The 23,738-nt window shown below is 38.8% G+C and overlaps 1 non-coding gene across 1 annotated transcript; it reads right to left on the bottom strand.

Annotated features, from left to right (window-relative positions):
* Positions 1–22,334: 22,334 nt before the first annotated feature.
* On the bottom strand, positions 22,335–22,406 carry TRNAT-UGU (transfer RNA threonine (anticodon UGU)). Its single transcript has one exon. It is a non-coding gene; the product is annotated as a tRNA-Thr (tRNA).
* Between the last annotated feature and the right edge of the window lie 1,332 nt (positions 22,407–23,738).

Genomic DNA, 23,738 nt, shown 5'->3' with positions numbered 1-23,738 from the left:
CCGAACTACGCTCTTCAGAAGAGTAGGGATGCTACTTTCCCTGAGGAGGTCACGGCGTGGACCGATCTTTCCTTGAATCAGGTCGCTTTCCGCGCCGTAACACATGCCATGGTGGTAAGTTAGATTCCGTCTTCATTTTTTATTCTGTTGTCATTTGCTCACTTGTTTCTTTTGGTAGGTGAATTCTTCAATTCATGCCTTGGCGGCCCAAGTGGAGAGGAGCTCGCGACAGGCGCGAGCTGCTGAGGCTGCCGCTCATGCTGCTGAAGAAGCCTTCCGTGCTGTAGAGGCAAATACCCGGGCTGCTGAGGCGGCTGTTTATGCTGCTGAAGAGGCTGCTCGCGTCGCGATGGCCAGGTAGGCGAGGTCTCAGCGTGACGCCGAGGCCATGGGGGTAGTTGTCAAGCATATGGCGGACTTGAAGTTGGATTTGCAGCATCAAGTCGAATATCTTCAAGAGGACATCAGGGAGAGAACACAGATTTTTTCCCAAGGCATTGAAGACACCAAGAAGAAGGCAGTTGAAGACTACATTGCCTCTCCGCGTTTTGACGATCTGATGGTGGACTCTTACAGGAGGGGGTTCAAGTTGAGCCGGTGGATGATCTGGAATACGTACCCCGACCTCGATGTAAGTGCCATAACCACTTCGCATATAACTCAGGAGATGGCCAATGCTGCCGATAGCGAGCCGGACTCTGAAGGAGAGGCAGGGCCTTCGGGTGTTGTTGAAGTGCCTTCCGATGGCGAAGAAGTGGCTCCGGGCATGTAAATTTTTTTTTTGTCAATGTACTATTTCTTGCAATGGAATGTCTTTTTCCCCTTTTTCATCTTCCCCGAACTGTTTCTTTGTCTGCCACTGTCCGGGTTATTAAATTTCCGCGGTCTTTTATGCCGCGAACTGGTTTTTTGCCGAGCTGATAATATGCTCTTCTTTGTTTGTCTACGCCGAAGTTCCTCTTGGCTTGCCTCGTGGCACCTAGGACCTGATTTCGTCCACTTTGCTTGGTGGTTTATAGGTAGTATCGCCTTAAGTTCACAACGTTCCACACTCGAGGTACTCGTTTGCCTTCCAAGGTTTTGAGTTCGTATGCGCCCCTGAGCGCTCTTTTTACCTTATACGGCCCTTCCCAATTAGGTCCAAGCTTGCCCATGCCGAGTTCGGGCACCATAATCTTATGAAGGACCAGGTCGCCGACTCGAAAGCTTCATTGCTTTATTCTGCTATTGTAGTAGCGAGATACCTGCTGCTGGTATGCCGCTGTTCGGATGTGCACGAGGTCCCTTACCTCGTCCAGTAGGTCAAGGTTGGTACGTAACTCATCTCCATTCGTCCGATCGTCGTATGTTTCTAATCACAATGTTGGTATTTCGATTTCCGCCGGGATCACTGCTTCAATGCCATAGGTGAGGTTGAAGGGGGTTTCTCCCGTGGCCTGCTTTTTCGGTAGTTCGGTGAGCCCATAAGACACTTGGTAGCTCTTCGGGCCACAATCCCTTAGCTCGATCCAGACGTGCTTTCAGTCCGTGCAAGATGGCTCTGTTCATTACTTCCGTCTGGAACTTGATATCCTCGAACTGTTTGTCATTGTCGGAGATTAGTACCGGAGGTAACCCGAACCAACATACTATGTTCTTCCAAAAGAAGTTCTATATGTTTCGAGCCGTAACAGTTGCCAGTGGTTCGACTTCTATCCACTTCGTAAAGTAATCTACTGCAACAACTAAGAATTTTCTTCTGCCTGTTGCTGGTGGGAATGGCCCTAGGAGGTTGATGCCCCATTGTGCAAAGGCCACGGGCTGGTGATGTATTTGAGGTTGGAGGCAAGTTGATGGTGGATATTAGCGTGCTTCTGACACTTGTCACATTTTCTGACGAGCTCGACAGCTTCTACCTTCATCGTTGGCCAGTAGTATCCTTGTCGAAATGCCTTTTGGGCGAGTGCTCTGCCCCCCAAGTGTCCGCCGCATAGGCCTTCATGAGTGTCGCAGAGTATGAACTCGGCTTCAGCAGGTCGCAGGCAACGCAAATAGGGGAGCGTGTACGACCGTCTGTACAACCGTTCGTCTATTATGACGTATTTGGCTGCCTAGCGCTGCACCCTCTTGGCCGCATTGCGTTCTGCAGAGAGTGTTCCGTCTATCAAGAAGCTCGCGAGTGGATCGATCCAGCTCGGCTCTGCCTCCAAGACGGGAGCGATCTCCTCTGTCCCCCCGAAAATACTAGGCCGAGGTAAGTCTTCTATGTACACAGTTCTCATATTGTTGTGACTTGTACTGGCTAACCGGGAAAGGGCGTCGGCCTCAGTGTTTTCTGACCCCGGGATTTGCCTGATGATGTGTGACTGGAAGTTGAGCAGGGATTCTTTTACTTTGGCCAAATATACGATCATGGAGAAATCGCGTGCTTCGTACTCGCCGGTAACTTGGTTCACCAAAAGCTGAGAATCGCTGTAGATGACCAAGTGTTTTGCCTTTACCTTTTGCGCTAGGTCCAGCCCGGCGATCAGTGCTTCGTACTTTGTCTCGTTGTTGGATGTCGCGAACTCAAAGCGTAGTGCGTATTCTAATTTTGTGCCGCTCGGGCCGCACAAGACTATTCCAGCTCCGCTGCCTTGCCGGTTCGAGGAACCATCCACGTGAAGGATCCAGGGCTCCTCATCCCAGTTCGCGCTTCGCCTGACCAGGAGAGATGCCACACTGGTTGCTACTTCACGGGGTTCGGACTCTATGGGCTCAGGAGCTCCGGGTTCACCCGAACTGGGGAACTCGAGCTCGACCTATGGGACTTTGTGGCTGAAAGTGCACTCGGCGATAAAATCTACCAAAGCTTGGGCCTTGATAGCGGTTCTCGGTTTGTACTGGAGGTCGTACTCGCTGAGTTCGATGGTCCATTTCGTCAATCGACCGAAAACCTCGGGTTTGAGTAAAACTTGTCTAAGAGGTTTGTTAGTCAGGACGATGACGGTGTGAGCCTGTAGTATGGGCAGAGTTTCCGAGCTGCTATTACTAGGGCGTATGCTAGTTTTTCTATCTCCGGGTACTTTGCCTCTGCTCCCTGCAAAATTTTACTAACATAATAGATGGGTCGCTGGACCCGGTCTGTTTCTTTTATTAGTACCGAACTGACCACCTCGTCGCTTGCCGAGAGGTACAGCTCTAAGACCTCACCGACTTCGGGCCAGGCTAAGGTTGGCACACTAGCGAGGTAACCTTTTAGTTCGTCGAACGTGAACTGACAGTCCTGGGTCCACTCGAACCCTTTGCCTTTGATCGCCTTGAAGAAGGGTAGGCAGCAGTCTGCTGATTTGGACAAGAAGCGGCTTAGAGCGGCTATGCGGCCGTTTAGCCTCTGAACCTCTTTTACTTTCTGAGGTGGTCTCATATCTAGAATGGCTTTTATTTTGTCCGGGTTGGCCTCAATACTGCGTCGATTGACAATGTAGCCTAGGAACTTGCCCGAGGTGACGCCGAAGACACATTTGTTGGGGTTCAACTTCATGCTAAACCGACGCAGGATTTGGAAAACAGAATCTAAGTCTTGTATTAATTCTTGTGAAAACTGAGTCTTGACGACCATGTCGTCTACATAGCACTCTATCTTATTACCAATCAGGGGCCGAAATAGCCTATTTACAAGTCTTTGGAAAGTCGCTCCGGCATTTTTTAGTCCGAAGGGCATGGCTTTGTAGCAATACAGGCCGAACTCAGTTATGAAGCTAGTTTTTTCCTCATCGGAGGGGTCCATCCTAACTTGGTTGTAGCCCGAGTAGGCGTCCAGGAAGCTTAGCAACTCGTTTCCCGAGGTCGCGTCCACTACGCGGTCAATTCTGGGGAGGGGGAAGTAATCTTTCGGGCAAGCTCGGTTCAGGTCGGTATAGTCGACGCACATGCGCCACTTGCCGCTTGCCTTTTATACCAACACCGGATTGGCCAGCCAGCTCGGGTAATGGACTTCCCTTATGAAGTTTGTTGCGAGGAGCTTCTCGACCTTCTCGTCGATTGCTCTTCAGCGTTCTGGGGCTAAGTTGCGTTTCTTCTGTCTAACGGGTCTGACTACAAGGTCAGTATTAAGTTTGTGAGTTATCAGTCCGGGGATAATGCCGGGCATGTCGGCCGCGGACCAGGCAAAAATATCTAAATTTTGAAGTAAAAAACTCACCAGTTCGGTTCGTAGGGGATCCTCGATGGAAGCTCCAATCTGAAGTGTGCGAGTTGGGTCCGTAGCCGAAGTCGGGATTGCGACAGTTTCCTCCGTGGGCGAAGCTCGTTCCTCACCTTGCCCCGCAGGCCACTCCAGCTCGAGGTCATCGGCCGCCTTGGTTTTTCCCTTCAGGGCGGCAACATAGCACTTGCGGAACTCGAGCTGGTCGCCCCGCGCTACCCCTACACTGAAGTCCGTAGGGAACTTCATGACCAAATAGTAGGTTGAGACCGCCGCCCGTAGGATATGCGTGATCGGCCGCCCTATTATGGCATTGTATGGGGAGGGGGTCGTGACTACCAGGAAATCATGGTTGAGTCTGACCGCACAAGGCCATGTGTCGACTTCCACAGGGACAGTTACTTTTCCGAGGGGCCTGACTTCCTCTTCGCTGAAACCCACCAGGGGAGTGTTCGCGGGCTTCAACTCGCTCCTCTGTAACTGCAGCTGGTCAAATGCTGATTTGAATAGGATGTCCGCTGAGCTGCCCGAATCTATGAGTACGCGCCTGACCTCGAAGTCGTTGATCCTTAGTTTAATGACAAGCGTGTCGTCATGGGGGTAGTGGACTCCTCGCGCGTCGTCCTCCGTGAAGAAGATTGGTTCTTCGGTCTTTGGTCTCTTTGGGGGGTTCCGTTCTTCGAGGGCCGTTTCGCGAACTGAAGTCCGGGCTGCTGCCGAGGTACACCCTGCTACCACCGAACCTCCCACTATTACATGGATGGTTCCCCGAACTGGCCTCTCTTCTGGAGGCTGCTTCTGCAACGGTTCGGCAGGTCTGTTGCTAGACTCGGGGGCATCCTTTTCGTGCTCCCCTTGCCGACCTGCCTTATTGTTATTATTGTTGTGCTGTACAAAGTTTCTCAAGTATCCACGACGGATGAGCCCCTCTATCTCGTCCCGGAGGTTATTACACTGTTCGGTGCTATGACCATGGTCTCTATGGAAACTACAATACAAATTCTTATTTCTCTCGTTCGGATTTCCCTTTAGGCGAGGTGGCCACTTAACATACGGGGCATCTTTGATCGTCATTAAGATCTCTGTCCGCCTCGTGTTTAACGGCGTGTAGTCCGTCCGAACTGCTAGGGGGGCCCGGAATGACTGGTTTGGCTTCGGCTCCCGGGTCGGGTTTTTTCTATTCACCGGGTTGGAGAGCTCGCCTTCTCTCTTTCTTTTCTCGTTCCCGCCTTCGGTTCGTTGGCTGATTTCTTCCTCTGTCCTCATGAACTTATCCGCGAGTTTGAGGAATTCGGCCACGGTTGCGGGCTGGTTGGCCACCATGTGCCATTTGAATTCTTTGTGCGTCACCCCTCTTTTGGCCGCCGCGAGCTGCACTGCGGGGTCCAACCGCGGTATCTGCAGGCATGCTTCGTTGAATCGCTTGATGTAGCCCCGAATGGATTCTCCTTCTCTTTGGACTACTCCGAAGATGCTTTTCTTTGTTCTGGGGCACCGTTGGCTGGTGACGAAGTGTGCGGTGAAGACCTGCACGAACTGGGCCCAGCACTTTATCGACCCGGGGGCCAGGTTCCTATACCAAGTGCGGGCTACCCCCCTGAGGGTGGTGGTAAAGGCCACGCACATGCACGATTCGCTGGCCCTGGCGAGGTGCATTTGGGACTAAAAGGCGTCAACGTGGTCGTTGGGGTCGAAGGACCCGTCATACTTGTCCAGAGGTGGGAGTTTGAAGTCTCTGGGTAAGGGGACCGCCAGGAGTTCCGATGCGAGGGGGGAAGGAACCGAGAGAACCGGGGCAGCCCCTACCTCGTCCGAGCTCGTGTCTTTGCCTCTGGATTCCGACAAGGCACGGGTGGCGGTTCGACGACTTCGCCGGCGCCTTCGCCGTTGAGTGGGCCTTGTACTGGTGCTGCTGGCCTCTGTGTTACCGAGCTCGATGGGCCCAGAATGCTGGTAGTCCGCCGCCAGGGCGCTAAATCAGTTTTCGGTGAGCGGGAGCTTGGTCTTGGAGCGCCGGGGTGCCGACCTCGCGGGTGAGGTTCCCGACCCGCCTGCGGGTTGCGAGGCGGGGATGACACTTTTCTCTCTTCGGCCTGGGGACAAGGCCTGGCTGTTAGGGTGGTTCTGGGGCCGGGATGCCTTCACCTGGTGGGGGCGTCCATCATGCGGGGAGGCCTTGACCGGCCTCGGAGCGGGGTGGCGAGGTGGAAGTAGTGGTTGGTTCAGTGAAGGTTGTCTCAATGGGGGGAGGAAAGGGGATGCTTGTGGTAGGAGAGTTTACGGGTGCCACTGCTTGTGGCGCATTCAAGCTGGGGATCCCATCCGCCGAAAGGGGGATGGTGAACTGTCCAACGCACACCACGGGGACTTGAAGTTGTTCCCCGGTGGCGTTTGTCTCCGTGCCACGTCCGGTGTTGCTAGAGGAGGCCATGAGTGTTGGTTTTTTTTTTTCTTGAAGAAAAGGGGTTATCGAAGTTTGGAGGGAGGCTTTTTGAAGCATTTTCCCACAGACGGCGCCAATTGATGGAGCGTGATCCGGCCGGTCTTAGCTGTCCGCGGCCTTGCTTCTGAACGGGGTAGTAGGGAACCTGAAACGGAGGAGATGGGGAAGCTCCGGGGGGAACCCGGTGTAGAGGCTCCGAAGCTCAAGTTAGAATCCTTCAAAAGCAAGGTAATACCAGATAGCGCAAAGTTTTTGCATACCTCCGTTGTCGGGGGGGCAGGGGGCTCTTATAATCACTTCGTGCACTCGTCCCGGGGCCCTTGTCAGGTCAGGTATGATTACCCTTGTGCTTGTCAATTCGGCCGTCGTCCTTTCTTCTGAGACAGAACCGTCACTACCTAACCGTCATCTAACTGGAGATGGTGGTGTCAGTGGCGATGGCAGGTGGCCGTTTAGGGTGCTGCCGCCAAACGTCAGATCCCAAGTCAGTCAGGCGCGGGGCCTTTGGGCACAAACTTCCTTAGTGTCAGGCGTGGTACGACTTGTTTGGTTTTGGTGCGAAGTGATGCGAAGTGCTGAGCGAGGCGGTCTTGAGCTCGGAGGTATCTATAGGGCAAGTCAGTTCGGCAAAGTGTATCCCGAGCTGTTACAAGGTCAGTTCAGCGAAGTGTATCCCGAGCTGTTACAAGGTCAGTTCGGCGAAGTGTATCCCGAGCTGTTACAAGGGGTGAGTTCGGGCCCCCGGTAGGGAGTTCAGTCCGCTCGTGTCCCCTTGTTCCCGCCTAGGCTTGGCCCCTTTTGCCGAGCTGTTGTTTCTGCCACGTGTCACGTAATAGAGAGGTCAGGCCAAATCTTCCTTCATCAGAAGGTTTTGGAGAGCAATCGTGGCGGATGGAATTTTAGAAGTTCAGTGGTGAACAAAAAGGATTGGGGAAGGAAATTATTTTTGAAATTTTAAATAAGGTAAATTTCTTAAGCTACTCTTATGATTTAACTAATTGATTAAGTTAATTCTTACTGTGACCTCTACTGTTTTAAAAATGACTAATACTTATTAACAATTACCAACTTTCTGGGAAAGTTTTAGGAATGCTTAGAAACTTTAGGGGAGGTTTTAGCACACTACAGGAAAATGGGGCTATCGCTGCGGTAAAAAAATTCGTAGCTAAAATATGAGATATAACCATGAACAATTTGATTTCCGTGGCAAAAAGTTGAGCTTTAGCTACGGACAATTTGTCCATGGTTAAATGTTATTCTGTCTATGGCTAAAAGACATTTATAGCCACAGTTATAATGTATCTATGGCTATAAGTTACAAAAGCAAAAATTGGCTTTTAGCTATGGACAATTTGTTCATGGTTAAAAGTTATTCTATCCATGGATAAAAGATATTTATAGCCACGGTTATAATGCATTTGTGGTTATAAATAACAAAAGTGGAAGTTGAGCTTTACTTATGGATATTTTGTTTGTGGTTAAAAGTTATTCTGTCTGTTGCTAAAAGATATTTATAGCCATGGTTATAATGTATCCGTAGCGATAAGCTACAAAAGTAGAAGTTGAGCTTTAGCTATGGACAACTTGTATGTGGTTAAAAGTTATTTTGTATGTGGCTAAAGAGCTATTTATCACTATAGCCATGGGTAACTACAATTCCATGGCTATAACTACGAAGTTAATCATCTTTAGATACAATCATTTTATTCCTTGGCTCATAAATAATAATCATATAATATTTATTATATATTAATTACTTATAATATTTATTATATATTAATTACTTTTTATAGCAAATTAATAATTAAGAATTTTTAAAGTAAATGAATATAAGTAATAATTAGTAATTAACAAATTGTTAGCTCATTACTATTGCGTAACAATAATAATTAATGATTTATATTTAATAATAATTAAACTAGAGAATAACTTATCAATAATTTCATAAGTACATTAATAAAAAGAAGATAATTTCTAGAATAGAAATAAATAAGTATTAATTATTATTTGATTAATTAAAACTAATCATCATAAATTAATTTAATTATTTAAGTAAATTAATAATTAATAGAAAATAATAAACTAAATATGAAAACCACTAATAGTAAATTAATTAATTACCTATGAATGAAAATAATATTGACAATTAAACTAAATTATTTAAATTCATAAATAAATTGTTAATAAAATAATAGTTATACAATATAGATAAATAATTATTAATTATTACTTTATTAATTAAATAATAACTAATAATTTATTTAATAAATTATTTCAACCACTTTACCAATTTTTTGCCTTCAAGTGTATTTTTTTACTTTTTTATTTGTAAAAGATGAAAACGTAAAATAAAATATAAATAAATCAATATATATATATATTCTGCATATTTCAAAACAACATTATTTATTCTATATATAATAAAACAAATAACACTAACCAATGTTTAGAAACTTGGACGAGACCAGCTAGTGAGATTATTGTTAAACCATGACCCAACCCTTAACCAATTTGGTCATACACCTAATCCTATTTACTACAAAAAAAAGCCAAAACCATCCACCAAACTGGTCTAACCCAAGAACTAATGAATTGGTTTTGGGTAACTTTTTTGCTACCTAAGTGTTTTAAAGTACTAAGGGCACCTTACCCTGCTATTTTTGCCATAAAACAAGGGTGATCATTTTAGCGAGTTGGAAAACTTCACTATTGGACCTAGATTTTGTGTTTAAGCCATGGCAAAGGCTCGGGCCCTCGTTAGAGTCTCAAATTTTAGGGTTGGGCATAGGCCTACTACTTTAAACCCACCTTGGACTTAACTTGACCCACATATATTTAACTATATGTATATTATAGATAATATATATGTTATTTTATATTACATAGAAATAGGGCATTCAATGGGTCAAGTTCGACTCGACGAACCTGATGTTCATGAACTGATTAGGTTGGTTATGGTTCTAGGAATCAGAACCAATGAGTTGACTCTGGTATTGAATATATTGTCCCAATTATTATCGATTTGGAAACGATTCCATCTAGTCCTGAACCGATTCAAACCCGAACCAATAGTCAAATTTCTTCTATTCTCCCCTCTTAGTGAAACCATTTTGTGTTGCAACATTATTTTATTTAGGTCACAATGACCAAAATCTAATGTTCAGTTTATAACACCGATGACCAACCATCCCCATTGACCTTTATTCACTAATGACATAGAGACAACAAACATACTACAACCAAAGGGATGGGTCATGGAATATTTGGTGTTTCATTTTTTTATCTCAAAAAGAAAATGTCATGCCACAAGCAATGAAAGCTAGGGGTACTCAAATTTGGTTACTGAAACGAAAACCAAATCGAACCAAACTAAATAAGCAAATTTAGTTTGATTCATTTGATTCTTGGTTTGGTGGTGGCTTAGTTGGTAGGATCTCTAGTCATTGTAGCAAAGACCTAGGATCAAATTCTGTTGCCACTAGGGTTGGGGGATATGGTACCTCCCGTTTTGTAGACCCTTAAGGCAATATATATATATATATATATATATATATATATATATATATATATATATATATATATATATATATATATATATTTATTTATTTATTTATTTTCAAAATTTATATATAATAAATTAATATAAATATAACATAATAAATTTACTATATAGATTCATATATTATACAATATATGGAATATATTTTTACACTTCTAAATATATTTATATAAACTTTATATATTAAATGTAGAGATTTGTGCTCAAATTTGGCTCGACTTAAAAGCTCATATGTTTGAGCTCGAATGTGAGCCAAGTTTCTTATAAAAATAAAATCATACATATAATTTTTTTTTATTTTACATACAAATATTTAAGAATTATAAAAATCATTTATATGTAAATCATTGGTAAGTCTCATGAGTGAGCTCAATTAGCAAATGAGCCTATATATTGGGCTTGAGCTTGGCTCGAAGCTTGATTTTGACCAACTCGAATCAAGCTTTTCACGAGCTGAGCTCAATAACTTGTGAAAACCTCAATCGTTTCCACCCCTACTACTGAGCCTAGCTTGTATCCCTAATCATAAGAATGACAACAAGGTGGGTTTAGGAAAGGGATCATATTCCCCGTCCCCAACTTCAATTTTGAAATAAATCCCCATCACCAACCATGTTCCCTATTGAAGATAAAAGTTGTCCTCCATCCTCGATCCACCCAAATCCCTGGGATTTTTCAATCAACATTATTTTTTGAAAAATAAATGTACTAATATAAAAGAAATTTTAAAATATAAATCATATACTTATTATTAATTTGCATGGTTTTAAAAACGACCAAAAAATAGAACCGTTCTGGTCATTGGTTTCCGGGTCAATGGTTTGACCATCCAGTTCAAATGAATGGCCCATTCTAACAAAAAAAATTTAAAAAAAAATTAAAACAAAAAATAACCAAAAACCATTAAACGAGTTGATGGTTATCATGTTTGTCAGTGTTTTTTATTTTTAGCTTCATTTTTTCCTTATTTGATTGGATTGATTATATCAATGTGTAATTTAAGAATATATATGAGAACCCTTCAATGGGAAGAAAGGAATCTTGAGGAAAACGGGAATTTCTTGAAGAAAAAAATGATGCTTTTTTGATGTCTTAAGGTTTCAAATTTCTTTGACGACGACAATGATCATGTCCTTACTTCTTAGTATTTCCTTTCCTTTGAGTTACCTTAATTATTTTAATGGGAGAAATTTAATGGTGAATGTAGTCCATCGACGGAATTGGTTAGACATGAGATGCTGGTATTTCGGGTATTGTGAGATTTTTGGGTGCATTTGTGGCAAAGGTCATGAGCGGTGTATTTAATTCTGTTAGGTGGGGGGGGGGGGGCCTGGGGGGATGCTGGAGTCGACAAACATCCTGCCTAAGCAGTAGTTTGGCGATCGCTTGTTTGTTGAAGAAATGGGCTTCATGATGCCTTGAAAATAAAGAGAGTCTTGAAGGCATTTAGCCTTCTTCTAACAGCATCTACACTAGGAAATGAGCCCAGTGCTTTCTTAAATTCCATTGCTTATAAACGAGCCTAGAGTCTTGAAGGCATTTGGCCTTCTTTTAACAGCACCTACACTAGGAAAAAACAGAGGGCCCACCTCCACCCAAGCCTACAGTTTACACCAAAGGCAACTAACTTGGAAAAGGCTGAACCTCAGCCTAAGCCTCTTCTCTCCCCCCTCCCCCCTAGCCAAGTTGTCAGCAAGCTTATTGACCAACCTCTGGACCCATGAGAGCTATAGATAATATACCAGCAAGCTTATTGACTGTTACATATAATAAGAAAATCTTGAGAATAAACTGTACAATTCAGATAATATAAGCTAGGACTCAATTGGTTTATTGGACAGTTGGCTCCAAACACCAAACTATCAAGTCTGTTATGCTACTACTATTAATAATGAGAATAATATCTGTAATTGCATTTGACAGATGGGCTGATCTTGTTTAATTCAGACCTTGTAATTCAAGGGGTTCTCTGATTTTAATGAAATACTTTACCTTATAGTTTCAAAATGCCTAGTGCCCAAGTAATTAATAGTTATTAGACAACTTAAATAAAATATATTAAGCTAAGAGATCCCCTCAATGTATCAAACAAGTGCACCAAGCCCATTTAATTAGAATTTTAAAATTTATCTTGTACGATTTTGTTACCTATCTTTTTTCACATTTTTTCATTCTATATTACATATTTAATTAAATCAAACTAATCATTGTTCTTTTTTTTCTTTTTTCACATTTTTTTTTCATTCTATATTACATATTTAATTAAATCAAACTAATCATAGTTGAAGACAATTGATAATTCTTTTATATTTAAAATTTCAGAATTTTTTTTAAAGTCATTGAGACTTTAATATTTATGGAGGGAAATTTGACTTTTGTAATACATTTTAAACAATGAATGTATTTTTTTTTTGTAGAACAATGGATGTATTCAAATTATATGTGGCATGTATTGAATTATTACAATAATATAAGTATTTGCTAGTAGTTATTATATAATTTTTATTTGATGCATGAATAAAATAGGTGTTGCTTTAAGGTGGCATTCCTAATTGTCATTATTTTATTATTTTATTTAGAATAGAGCCACAATTTTTTCTATAGATTAAAACAAGTAGCTATAGTTTTCCAAGAAATTGTGGGCATATATTGCATCTTTTAGCCACGGTTTGTCAAAAAATCGTAGCTATAGGTTAAAGTATTTAACTTTGGTTTTAGCAAAAAAGACCATGGTTATAGGTTAGTACATTTAGCTATGGTTTTGTAGCAAACCGTAGCTATAAATAGAAGAATTATAGCTATGATTTTATAAAAATCCATGGTTATAGATTTGGGTATATAACTACAGACAATTTAAAAACCATAGCTATATGCATCTTGTAGCTACGGTTTAGCCCATGGCAAAAGGTTCATATGGATTGTGTTTGCCCTTTAGCAACAGACAAATACCACACCTATAGATGAGTTATAGCCACGGATTAGGCGAACCGTAGCCATAGCCTATAGCCACGCGAAAATAGGCTACAGTTTTTTGTCTGTAACTAAACCGTAGCTATAGGTCTATAGCTACGGTTTTTTTACCTTTAGCCACGTTTTTGTCCATAGCAAAAGGTCATATTTTTTTGTAATGGCATTTTATCCTTTAAAAAACATCAGCTTCATATTGTTAATAAGTATTTGATAAAGATATAATTATTAGAATTTATTAAATAAAAATACCTTAAATACAAAATTTAATGGGAGAGAATCTGAATTAGTTCCTTAAATATAAGGTTTAATGAGAAGGGAATTAAATAAGGTGAAAATTTGTAATGGATATTACATTATTAGTCATCCTCAAAATTAAAGAGGAACTAAATTAAAAAATAGGGGTATATACATGTAGAAAAGTATATACATACATACATATATACATATATACATACGTACATACATACGTACATATATATATATATATATATATATATAGATATATGTGTGTGTGTGTGTGTGTGTGTGGAACTTTCTTTTTTACTAAAAACAAGTTCCACACTCTCATGCAAATAAATTTAGTGAAAAGAAACTAAAAACAAAAATCCTATTTTTTCCCCTAGTGAAACGTGGACAACCACTCTATTCTTCTCTATTTGATCAATTTTGTTTTCTATGTAAAAGTATTAGGGGTACTTTTGGAATATGGATTCATATCCTTGAACATTTTCTACTCAGTTTAGGGGTATTTTTGGAATAAACAACCATTGCTGAACATTTTCTACTTATTTTAACATGTTACTATATTTGAATGGCAAAACAAATATTTCTTAATGAAAGGTCGACTAAGTAAATAGGTTGCAAACTATAAGGGGTGTTTCAGTAAAATGCAAATTATGGGTAGATTTAAGAAAATTTGTGAAACTATAGGGGTGTTATAGTAAATGACCCTATAAAATAAAAAATAAATATATACAAAAAATTCCAACTTCATATGGATTACACATGGAAATTTTAAATTACAATAATAATAATAATAATAATAATAATAATAATAATAATAATAATAATAATAATAATAATAACAATATTATTATTATTATTAAATTTTAACCATGAGTTTATATGAAAAGTTGGATCATTGACCCAACATCTAGATAGTGAAATAGCTTTATTTTTAAATCAGTTTTAAACTATATATTCATCTACATTATATAAATATATTTTTTTACTTATTACACTAAATTTCTGTTTGATATAATTAATATATAACATTATAGATTTATACTTTTTTTATAATTTTTGTGTTCTTTTGATTATTTGTACTTTTTGTATTTTTAAAGATTTATTATTTAACTATGACATCATTAGTTAATTCATTTGACCCAAAACATTAATCCACCACCCAAAAAGGACAATGGTTTTTTTTTCTTTTCAAAAAGAAAGAAAGGAAAATAGTTTGATTTTTAGGTTTACTTTAAATTTTGTATTACATTTATATCATTGATAAATTTAAATTTTGTGTATAACATTTATTTTTATTCAATATAATGAATGTATAATGATGGTGCGCAATTTGGTTGCTCCTAGCTAGACAACAACTCGGATGTCGGTTGCTTAACTGGTAAGTCGAACTGCAAGAAGAGAAAGCTTAGAGAACCCGGGGTGGCTAACCTGACGTGGTCACTCCCGATGCTTAAGTTAGTAATTGTAATATGCGAGCTAATAGCTTGAGAAATGAGAGAGCTAGCATGCACTAAATCGCACGTACCTTGGTGTGGGCTTCATGCATCGTGTTCGAGATCTCAAGGAGGTCATGCCCAACCAGTCTGAAGTCCACAGAGGTAGCCATACATGTAGACCAGTCTCTGTGCCTTGTTTGGTCTCCTCTAGAACATTCGATACGGGGGCCAACTTCCGAGAAACCCGGTAGTGATGGGTTGTGCATGCAGAATTGGTCGGCGAGCATATCTCGCAGGTCTCCACCTGGACCTCAATCAAGCCGGCAAGCCCTCGAGGGAGGTTGGTCCTCGCATTGAGGTCATTTTGGCTGGTGATGAGGTGCTACAGGTCGGTCCTGGATGAGGTGCGGCTAATGGGCCTAAGTTGTGATCGAGGTTGCTAGGTTGGTCACGAAGTCGTATCGCGATCTGGAATTCCATCATTTTGGATAGGGCAAGTCACCGCCTAGGTGGTGTCTAGGTGTCATCTAGCTGTTTCGAGATGCCATTTGTCATGATGTCACTAGAGGGCCAAATCTGCCCTCATCATATAATATTATAGATGTACCCAATATTTTATTTTTTATAAATATATAACATTACATGTGCCCAAAATTTTATTTAGTTTTTTTATATTTTTGTAATTATTTTTATTTTCTATTCTGAAAAAAAAATTATTATTTGACTATGACATCATTTCATTTATAGGTTAATTTTATATTTGACATTCCATTTTCATCATTAATAAGAATGCTTCTTATATTTCATACTTATTTTTGTTTAGTTTAATGAATACACAATATTAAAGATATGCATAATTCTTTTTGTTTTTCTATATTTTATATTTTATTTCTTTTAATTTTTTATTATTAAATTATGACATTGTTGATTAACCCATTTAACCCTGAATGGTTAATTGCTTACCCACCACCGAGAGGGAAAGAAAATGGTTTTGTTATCAAAATATTTATTTTTATAGTAATAAAGTTAATATTATGGATTTAATTAGTGGAATTTAATGAAGAGATAAACATATATGTTCAATATAGGATTTAATGAGCCAATGTAACTTAGATATGAGATTTAAAGAGAGAATCTGAAAATAGCTTTATTTCAAATTGGTTTTAAATTTTATATTTCATTTCCATCATTAATAAAAATAATTCTTATTTGTCATATTTATTATTGTTTAATATGTTAAATATATGATGTTAAAAGTGTTCCAAAATCTTCTTTAATTTCTATATTATTTTTGCATTTTATCTGTTTTGAATTTTATATTATTTAATTGTGGCAACATTTTTTTTTGGTATTTAACACAACACACTAACTTTTCAACAGGTGGATAATTGTAGCAACATGAGTTGATCAACCCATTTCTTATCATCACCTAGATGAAAACACTATTTTTTGCATGTAGATTTTAAAAGTATAAGTTTTTATGTTATTGAAATTATTAATTTATTATGTGTGGATTTAATTAGTGGAATTTAGTGATGGGAATAAATAAAGATACTTTAAATATATGATTTAATGAGGGTGAATGGAAGTTAATACCTTAAATATGTCATTTATGAGAGTGAATTGAATGCATTTAATAATATCATTTAAATTACATTTTCTACCCTCAAATAGATGGATCATATTTCAGAAAAAAGGGTATTTTAGTCAAGAAAAATTACAAAAATTTATAGGCTAATTGTAACTTTATAATAGTATAGATATTTATGGATTGAAGAGGCACCTTTATTCATAGACTAAAGCTACAGGCATATTTGTAGAACACGAGCATAGGGGATCCATAGTGTGAGCAAGAGCCCTACATACAGCTGCTACGGTAGAGAACCCAATGATCTATGCGATGACACTTTCAGAGAGAGAGAGATGATATAATCCAACCGAAAACTAGTTGAGTAAACCAACGCCAAGTATCAGTAGTGGGATTATTGACCATTTTGGAGGAATCCACTGGTGGATGTGGAATTTTAGTGGGTGGGCATGGTATAGAACATGGTTTTCAAAATCGGATCGCACCAGAAGAACCGGGAACTGATTTTTCGTTTGCCCCAAAAATTGAATTTTCCTTCAAAACCGTTGATTTTGGTCAATGAACTGCTGATCCGGGTGGTTAACCATTTGAATGGTTTTGATCCTTTTATTTTTATTTTATTTTATTTTTTCGATTCAATTGATCAGATCATTGGACCTGGTACCAGATTCCTGACCAGTCCGGTCACCGGGTCGGTTTTAAAAACCATGGTATAGAACCACCCCTTATCCCTATGAAATCATGATCATTGAATATGCGAAAGAATTATGATTCCGAGACATGGTAATTCTCATTGTACAGGACGACTGGACGATTGAGCATTCGTCACGGCAGACTGAGTGGTGAAATTAGTAGTAGTCATTGACTCTGATACCATTGAGAAAATACTTCAATATATAGCTTATTGGATAGGTAGTTTTTCCAAGTTGTTGAAAGACAAGAATATACAAGCGAAATATGTGTGTATGCAAGATGCATGATCTTGCACAATCAATCAGTGAATGGGCGAGGATGAAATGGAATGTCATTGAGTTGCAATCAAATTCAAATTCATTGGTAGATGCATGATGATCCTCATCCAACCGAGACTGTAAAGCCACATCATCATCCATTGTTGTCTTCAGTGTGCTGGAGTTGCAATATACTAAAATTATGAAGGTGTGTCACCTTGACCTCGATAAACAAGCAACAAGGAAAGAAATTAACAGGGCAAAGTTATTAAAAGAAAAACACAATTTTCATGAACTGGAAAGAAGAAAAATTAGAAGGCACCTCTATTCTAGATGAAAGTCGTCAGTATGTGTTAGGAACCTCTCCAACCTTGCTCTAATCTAAAAATATTTTATCATACAAGGAGATATAATAGAGGGACAGGGGAGGATAAGGACAAGATCCTTCATATTCTAAATGTGGACATCGGCATGTTTTAAGCTCCCATTTGATTTTACTTTTAATAAATACTTTTTTTAATAAGTACTTCTTTTAAGAGCGGGAATCACATATTAAATGGTTATTAAGTGTTTTTATGCGTTTGGTAAAAAAAAGTAGGAGAAAAGTATTTTTTGTTAAAAGAAGTGCTTTTTTAAAAACTGACTTGAAGTTGGTTTTTGTTTTTTTTTTTCATCACTTCTTAGAGAAATACTTCTCAAATAGAACAAGATGAATCAGTCCCTGACATTTTCTTTTAATACCCAAAATACACCCACATGAGGGTTTTATTCAAACATAGTCAACCAGGTAGCGGCACACCTAGTCACAGGTCCACCGGCAACGATCAGCCATGAGGAAAAATGATCAGTAGACCTGTCGTTTTGCCATTTTTTTCCATTTTATGAAGTTTTGCTTCTCATTAAATCATTTTTCTTGGGTTTTTTAAAACTTAAAACTCCCCTGTTTGTTGTGTTCGTAGATCTACACTTTGGAAGAGTTTAACGGTAACAATCCCATTGTCTAGCCACCGGCGACAAGGAGGTTAGTTCGCCCAACTCCTCCCTTCCATGTTTGATTTTTATTGGTTTTTTTGTATATATGTATGAGTGAAGTGAGGGATAAAATTGTTATTTGTATCAATATAAGCACTTATGGGGAAAATAGCTTAACAAACATCCCCACCCAATAAGTGCTTAAAAACACAATAAGCATTTGGCAAATGGGTTACCAAACAACCTTAAGTGGTTGTTAAAAGAAGTGCTTCTAAGAAGTACTTGCGCAACAAGTACTTTTAACAACCATTTAATCATCAAACATGCTTTGTCCATGCATATCCTCTTTCTCTCTCTTTATCTAATTTATTTATAGAGAAGTACAGACATGCCCATTGCAGTGTTACAACATTTAGAAATGTCAATTACCCCCACCATATGCACCATTGTGAGACCGTGAATTGGCATCAATTCCAGGTTGGCACCTACCCCACCTGTACTTTAGGCCTATGAATTCTAACATTGGGCTGAACCGTCATTTTCCCATTTATCTGTTTGTATATTCTAATTTATATATATATATATATATATATATATATATATATATTTATGCTAACTCCAACTTTGACAAGTATAATTAATTATTAATTTTATTATTCAAGGTGATTCATTTTTATTCCTTCCATCCAACACAAATTTGATTACCTGTATTTTTATATGAATTACCTTTGTCTTTCTATCTACTACCTTTATATCACATTTTTTAGTAAATTGCAGATTAGTACCTTATATTTTGAGGGTAGTCTCACTTTAGGCATTGTTTGATTTAAACAAAATAGTAGGTAAATGAAGCGAAATGTAGAAAAACCTATATAAGATTAGTATTTTACCTTTCCCTTCCTTTTCGTATATTTTTTTTCCTTCAAACCAAGTATAGCCTTAGTACCCAAACCATAAAACGTGCCAATTTGTGCCTAAACTCTCAAAAACTACTATTTTAGGGCCTGCCATTAGCATTCCATCAATTATTTGGTCCACATGATATTACATGCCATTTGAAACTTTCTTTCCTCAAGACTAAACCAAAATAGCAGTGAGCAAAATCCCAAACCCACCAGCATTCCTCCTCCTCTCAAAGATGTCCAGATGCCATCTATTAGTCATCCTTTGGAATCATGGTCAAGAATTCCTTGACCAAACACTTGATAATCTTGGATGAACGGAGTGAGTCCCTTCAATATAGGCAGCATGCAAATAGAAGAAACTAAGTCATTGATGACCTGCCAAGTGCCAAGTATGAAGGTACTTTGTGCTCTTCATCCACCAACATATGGAAGAGACCAATACATCGGTTTTGTAAACGTATTTGATTATTTATGATAGCAAAGGGCAGTTTGATAATTTTATCATCCACTGTAATCTCTGTTAACAGTGTTGGACTAAAGTGGCAATTTTTAGAAGTTCAGGTACTATTGTAGCATGTTTTAAAATTTGGGTATTAAAGCGAGACCATCCTAAATTACAAAATACTAATATACAATTTACCCCTTTTTTCATTTCTTAGTAAACTAATAAATTGCAACCAAATCCTCAAATCATTACTTTAGGCATCTGTCTGTAAGTATCATAATTAAAAGGTAAATTAGAGTTTAATTAATTTATCTACACAAAGGCTTCTGACAGTCAAAAGAAATAATGAGCTTTTAGATAATCATCTTTGCAGTTCAAAGATTATTTGGTTGAAGTACATCTTTCCATGTGTCTTTCCACATGAATATAAGACTTGAATATGTGAAAAAAGGCAAGAAGTTCTATTTCTAGTTCTCAAAATAAAATTTGAATTAAAATTTTCACATCTTTTTGGGATATAGTCTTTTGGCAGAAAGATCTTCCCCCAACCAAACAAAGAAAGATTGAAAAACGAGCAATCGGACTTCTGAAAAACAGACAGTCCACATGAAAAATGCACCAAACAGAACCTTAACAATTTGAATCTTTACTTTCAACTTAGAAATAGGGTAGATGCCTAGGCCCAGTTCAAAGCTTTAAACAATTTAATTGGTCCCATCCTGCTTTATCTGAATTTCTTGTGATATTCTTCATCTGAATAATATATCCAACTCACACTGATAACGAATCCATCCCACAGACCTTTGGGATGGGACCCGTGTTGCTGGCACGAGAGGGATCAAGGGACCGATCGCCCTGAATTAGATGTTCCTCTATCCAATCCCACGGAGAGAGGTATTGGCCCCAGCCTCCGCATATAGAACACCAAATGAATCCTAAATTTGTAAGGTATCCAACGAACGGATAGGCGCCCGACGGTGACAAGATCGCCACGGGAAGCGCTTATGACCACCGCTCGCATAAACACCCCCAGTTCCCCCAATTTTTTACATCTATAACCATGTTGTGTTTTGGTATATATCAGAAATAACGAGTGTGGCTACCATGGAGGAAGTGGATACAGCTTATAATGCATTGGTTGTATAAGCCCCTGCAAATGGGCACCGATTGTTCAGGCTCGTGGGCTGCTCTTATTCAACTCAGGTCATTTTAACCTTCACCAAACTATTTATTTAAATATGTCATGTATTTTGAAAAATTATTTAAATATTTCTAAGCTGGTCCCACATAATATTAACAGACCCTTTATTTATATTTTATAAAACAAACGGTCTAATAGTATATTGTTTTAATGTCAAATTTGCCCCTTTTGAAAACATTGTTCATCTTCTTCAAAACTGAACTCTAGACCAAACATTAGGACTATTTTATTCTCTTTTTTTTTTTTTAAATATTATGGGTCACTTCATTTCTTGGATTTCGAGAGGGAAAATCAATTCTTTTTTTCAGATTTATGTGTAGTGTATAGAAAAATAATTAATACTAGTAGCCAGTCGCTAGACACATCATCTCAAGTTTCTCACAGACTTGGGCTGAAAAGTACTATCTGGACCCAAGCAAAGCTGGGCAAATGATCTTTGAATCAAGTCAATTCCGAGGCGTACATAATCCTTTATCATGTTGTGTTGGATATTGGGATTTATATGGAGCTTTGCCTCGGATTCAGCCAAGCCAAAGACTGAAGGCTGAGGGCCATTCTCAGGTTTGGGCCTAGATTGGCCAAAATCTAGACGAGCCCGCAAAGTTGAAACAACTCAGAGAAATGATTGATTTTTAAAACGATCTTGAAACCCATGTGGGTTGTAGCAAATAAGTTGGTTCTTAAAACAAAAATACAGAAAACAGATTATTGGTTGTACCTCTCAAACCAATTTATTTGGAATTGGAATTTGGTCTTGAGAGATACATCCCATCCACCGTGTATTGAAAATATCTCCCATGAATAATAACATATAAGTATAGAAGATGTTCCTATGTGAAGAGCAGATCTAGACTCATTTATTTGTACTTATCGAAAAACAAAAAACAATTCAAGAATGTATTCCAGTCTTTTGTTGATGTAGCAATTTTAGACAGTTGAAATCCTTCTCCATAACAAGTGATTCATTGCACAGTCCAGGAACAGGAAAGTCCCATGGATTAGGAATGGGATTGGGATTGGGATTTGGGAGGAAGTCTCTTCTATATTAAAAACGGGGCCTCTTCAGGATCTGCTGACTTGGTTCAGGTAGGAACTATCTAGACAAGTTGGCCCAGATTAAAATTGCATGGGGGATCAGTGGGACGGATGACTTAGAGAAAAAGTGGGCCCCTCGCTCAGACAAGTTGGTATTTGGTTCTTCAGTGAGATCTGATGAATCACATTGGACTAATTATATTTCTGGTTTAATAAGACGGGCCCAGCCGCATCCTGACCCAGAATTTGTTGAGATTAAATGATCTATTAGGCCGTGTTTTATTACTAGAGCTAAAAATTAGAGTCCGACTATGACCCAGAATTCATCGGTACCTTGTCTACCCCGAAGGCATAGTAATGTAAAATGTTCATGGGCCCAGGCATAAACAGATCCACCACGTGAACACTAAGATGAAAAATGCCTCCATGCAGGATCGAACTGCAGACCTTCAGATTACAAGACTGACGCTCTACCACTGAGCTATAGAGGCTCTAGGTTTTGGATTGCGAGCCATGTTCTATCTATTAAATTTGTGTATAAATTAGCAATTAATGACTTTTCTCGCTGGTCGATTCCTAAATCAGTTGACATTTTCGGTTCGTGATTGATTTTTGGTGTGAGCATTTCCATATAACTGGAATCTGCATCCATTCATTTTACAAAATGCACAAAAAAGAAAAAAAAAGTTTGGAATAACGTTTTTCTGTTTGTTGAGAACTTGAGAAGTGATACAGGCTCGGTTTGGAAGGAGTGTAAATACAAATATCTACAGTGCAACTACTAGTTGAGAAATATAAAATACGAGGAAGGTCTTGTATTATCCATTTTACAGATGCCGGTTTCAAATGCTTGAAGTTGGAATATGAATCAATCAGCTTATACGCCTTGCTTTACTGCTATATTGCTTCAGGTAAAATAGAGTGGATTTATTTTATTTTTCGTCTTTTGTTGAATCTTTTTTATAGGTCGATAGATGAATTGATAAGCCAATGACCTTTTTCCATGTTTCATAATATGATTCACCAACATGTTGATTTAATCGGTTGCAATAAAATGGATAGGATTTGGCAGTTTTTTTCTTTGGATAGGATTTGACCTTTGTATGCATGCAGGTTTTAAGTAAATTTTATGGAGGCTCATTACCAATATTTTCCCTATGAATTCTAATATTAGGACTTTTGTCAATTCTTTTGATTCTTCACTTTGTTCTTTGTGTGATCGTACTATATTAGACCTTACTTATGCAATGCAAGGAATTGTTCAAGACTACACTTGGATTGGTACTTTGATATACTATACTGCCTTGTTGTTCCTGTCTCTAGAAGACTACAACGGTTACTCCCTTTACTATTCAAATGCCTCCTTTTTGGCTGTTTATGCAGAGCGCTTTTCATCCCAAGGATTGGTACTAGAAGCTCAAATTATAAATTATATGTATTTATTATAATGGTCTAATACACAAAGTTGTTCAATAAGGACAGAGGAATTTAGTTATCTACAAACATTGGCTATGAATTCTAAATTTTTGGTGTACATCTACTTTCTACACTGACTCTTCTTTACTTTCCCTAAACAAAGCATCAAATATAAGTAAGGTTAGAAAAGCTCATATAGGAAGTGCCCAAGTGTAGATGGGTGTTCTTCTTTACATCTCAAGTCTGATGTCTGAAAAGTGAAAAAATAAATGAGTAAAATCCCTAAAAAAGTACTTCGAAATTTGGTATTTCTTTTGCTTTATCTTATATCTTTATGAGTTAATGCAAATAATGGTTAATTTAAGATCCATCCCCCACAATTGATTATGAGAAGGAATATTTATGTT

Source organism: Nelumbo lutea, chromosome 3, assembly GCF_056320005.1.
Source record: "Nelumbo lutea isolate HS-2025 chromosome 3, American lotus-T2T, whole genome shotgun sequence".
Classification (NCBI taxonomy): Eukaryota; Viridiplantae; Streptophyta; class Magnoliopsida; order Proteales; family Nelumbonaceae; genus Nelumbo; species Nelumbo lutea.
Note: the sequence above shows the minus strand (reverse complement) of the source record. Positions and strands in the feature narration are given on the sequence as shown.